The sequence below is a fragment of the Nicotiana attenuata genome, unplaced genomic scaffold, assembly GCF_001879085.1.
Source record: "Nicotiana attenuata strain UT unplaced genomic scaffold, NIATTr2, whole genome shotgun sequence".
NCBI lineage: Eukaryota > Viridiplantae > Streptophyta > Magnoliopsida > Solanales > Solanaceae > Nicotiana > Nicotiana attenuata.
The window spans coordinates 1-4,114 of NW_017679559.1; the positions used below are offsets into that span (position 1 = coordinate 1).

Below are 4,114 nucleotides of genomic sequence, written 5' to 3' on the forward strand. Positions count from 1 at the left end.
AACTATCGTGGAACAAAATAGTTTTAATAAGAGAGATCAAAAGTAATTCACCATCTTAAGTGGGATTCTTTCCAAATCCTCATACGATGAGTGACAAGACCAGGATCTTAAAACTATCCTTCGGCATTTGAAATCTCCGATTTTTACCACTCCACCAAATCAAACTTTTGAAATCTCTCTTTTGCTAAAGAACTCAAACTTCAATCAGAATGAATATTATTTTTCGAAAGGTAACAAGTAGAATGAATCTTTAGACAGTTTCAAATATAAAAGCAATAACTAGAGAGTGAATAGTCTCAATTTATGTAATAAGGCATGGAATAATCGAGCAGCACATCTGCTAATAAGGATGGTTGCACTCACTTAAAAAGGAATCAACCAAGAAATAAGATGAAGATCACAGGCAACATACTATATTTATCATTGGAAGTAGTGGACAAAGTGCAATTAACACAACCACCACCAACACTCATTTTGTCATATTCTCCATTACAACATGGATTCTTCTCCACTTCACTTGCTACAAGGTTCAAATCAATTTCCATTAAATCTAGAAAAGTTGGTTTTTGTTTGGTTGAATTTTCTTTACTCTTAGTTTAACGTTACACTCCAACAAAACAAAAAAATAGTGAAAAAGCATATTAAAGGTTGAGAGGAGAGAATCAAGCAGATTAATGATGTCCATTTAACGGAAAAAATAAATCATATTACACATATAATCACAATCAAGAAAGATGTTGCTTTCAAAATGATTCACTACTATATATCAGACATACATGACAAAAAATATTTAAAATATTATAGTTTATAATTTTTACAGGTTTACCTGCTCATTCATCAATGTAGCAATACTTTGGGATCCTCATGTGTGGCCTCGTTTGCTTGGCCCTATTGTTTGTATTTGCTTGGGTACGTCTCTATCATTGAACTATTAAAATGACATTTTATAAATTTTAAATAAAATGTGAGCATAATTAAAATGAAAAGGCTATGAAAATGAGCAGACTAGGAGAATTTTCAAGGTTGATACCTTATCTTTATCAGAAAGCCAATAAGAGACAAGACCACTCCATTAATCCCTCGGTATACGATTTGGTCTATTTTTTAGCAAAGTCTTTAGTTTTATATTTTCGCGTATACTCATCTTTTAAATCGCATTTGTAATCTTTTCATTTCTTTCCTAGTGACTTTAAGATCCACGCTTCTCCACGTTTTGGGATAGAGAACTTCTTCTGGAAAAAATAAAAGCCAACATTTAGAAAATGACATCATGTATAAAAGATTGACCATGTTCACAAAATAATAATAATCATGATAACTACTTTATACCCTCACAAAATTCACAAATTTCTTCTTCTCCTCGTTGTCAAATTTTTTCCAAATATCTACATAGAGAGGTGTTAGTTCTTGAATTCTGGCAATAATTTCATGAAAGCTAGCAAGTTTTCGGCCTTTTTTTTCAATAGCTTGGTTACGATTATCAAACGGCACATCAATTATCTTTCCCGACGGAGGTTTCCAAATATCTTTTAGTAAAGTAGGCCCGCGAACCTTTTTTGATTCTAAATTACCTAGAATGGAAAAGATTTGAATCATATGATATAATTAGAAACAAGGGCTGCAGTCAACTGAATCAGCTGAAAACTGAAAACTGAAAATTTCATTTGCACTTCATTAAGGGCCTCAGACATTTGTGCCAATGCTATAGTAAAACTAGCATCTTACAGTCTGCATTTTTTGGACATAGCCTTAGGTTGAGATTTGCAGTTTTCTTTTGCACTTCATTATGAAAACTAGCTACTGTGAAATATTCCTGTAGAATGTCATCCTGCAGTTTAAGCAAAATATTGTTTAGGATAATACATAACCTGTAGTGACTCTCGTATCTCTTTTTTGTTGGGGTGCATCTTTGAGGTCCTATAGTTTTCAATTAATTTGACACCAAATTTTGTGATTCCAAGACATTGGTCTGAATGCATCACATATTGCTATATTTCTTTGTTCTTATCTCCAAAAGATGTGCTCTCATATTTTGGCATCGTGTTAACATATCAGTCCTAGGTTGTCTACAAGGAATCCAACTGGATCACTGCACTACTTTGGGCAGTCTTGCTGGTATGTTTAAGAAGGTATCCCTACCTTATTCTTGTATACAAAATAACTTTACCAACAATATACTTTTAGTTTAGATGATGATTGTCCTTCAAGGTAGCCCGATTTACTTGATGGATAAGCATACATTCCATACAAGGACATAAAAAAATTTCCCCAACTTGTTTTTCAGTGGTTTAAAAAATCATCTACTCCGTCCAAGTATTTTTTAATAACTCTGTCACAATACATCCATCTTTTATTTCTAGGAATATTCATGACATTCAAGATATTCTTTTCTTTTCTGCAATTATTATAAGAGCAAAAAATACATTAGTAAGAAATTCTTAGTGCATTAAGAAACGAGGAAGAAACGAACAAGATAAAGATAGTTGAGGTTGATTCTATCATAAATAACTAAATGTAAATATCAAATGCATATAACGCCTTTAAATTTATTTAAGCATAACAAATTAGAATGAGTTATTCATTCAAACAAAGGATTAAACTGCAAAATCCACATCCATATTACCATCAAGGATAGAACTCACAGAGAAAACAAACTGATTTTGGTAACGAGAATCTAATAACTAAAACTACAGGGAAAAAATAGCTTGGTGTTTGGGAAGTATATTGGAACAAGCAAGAAGAGAGCAAGCATGGACTCTTAAAAGATTCATTGGGACAGATAAGCATAGTAGATGCCTTTGCATTATAAGGATTTATAAAAATAAAATTTCGATGCTCTTGCTACACATGTAGTTCGGTTAAATAAGAGTTTTCTTCAAGATTATCACTTCTAATTCAAAAAGTGAGACACTTCACGCTGCTAACTTAGGTTCGACATTTTGGACATGAAACAGAATTCTAGTTTTTAATTCAAAAATAACGACAGAACCTATGAGCATGATACGTGAGACATAAGAAAACAGAATTAAATTAGCATCGGCATTACTGACTTACGGTAGGTGAACTTAACAGAAACAAACTTATCAATCAAGCCGCCAGAGTTTAATATTTAAACGAATATATTTAAAATTGATCATTTCTTTTCTTAACAAGTAGCATATCTTAAAAAACATTCTCCTAGCATATCAACCATTAAGTACTTTTATGATTTAAAATGCAAAAGGCAAAACTAGAACTAACAGTATTAAGTAACACGAAGAGATCTCGAAAGCTAACGAATTAAATTGTTCATGTCCACTTAAATCCATAATTCAAATAGAATTACTTTACGCTTAAATTAACATAATTTTCTTTAAGTATAGTCTGCTATGAATAACTTATAGTAGTCAAAAGCAAACATATAATAATAGGGAAAAATAAAAGAATCAATTCAATCAATTGCCCACCAATTTAACAACATCCAAAGATCACAAATTACAATAGCTAACACACAAAAAAATATCTATAGAAATCACAAACTGTCGTAGTTGTACATCACAAATCACAAATCGGCTTACGCTCAAGTGTTTGGGGTACCTGGTAAGCAGAATACTTTGACGATGAAGATAAGAAAGTGAAGGAGAAAAACAATATCAGTAACAATCTCGAAACCTACATAAAAAGATAAGACTGAGAGTTAAACAACCCTGATGCCTCAATAACTTTTTAAAGCAACATTAAAGAAAATTAGATATTTAACTGGTTTCCTCCTTGTATGCTTAAATCTTTACCTTAAAAAAAAGATATGCTCAAATTGATTATCTACAAGACTTTCCTTCAAATGGTAAAGCTAAAATCAAAATATTATTTTAGTAGAATGCAATATTTTTCTATTGGAACATTGCAAAATTTAAAGGTAGGATCACTGCATATACAAAAATATAAGAAATCTCTTATAGCCGGATTTAGCAATATATCTCATAGAAGTTTCTAGCTTGTAATTAACTAAATCTAAAAGTTCAAGAAATTGCAATCCTAGTTTCTCAGCACAAAAATGCTAAGAGCTATATAAGAAGCACATCAGATGTGCTAAAGTTTAGGTTAAACTTTAAAGTGAATAAGCATATGAAAACTT

General features: G+C 31.4%; 1 long non-coding RNA gene across 1 annotated transcript; it reads right to left on the minus strand.

The window, feature by feature from the left end:
• Window positions 1-869: 869 nt before the first annotated feature.
• LOC109221762 lies at window positions 870-3,652 on the minus strand. Its single transcript, XR_002067302.1, has 3 exons — window positions 3,577-3,652; window positions 1,031-1,232; window positions 870-928 (listed from the first exon to the last, which is right to left on the minus strand). It is a non-coding gene; the product is annotated as an uncharacterized LOC109221762 (long non-coding RNA).
• Window positions 3,653-4,114: the final 462 nt, after the last annotated feature.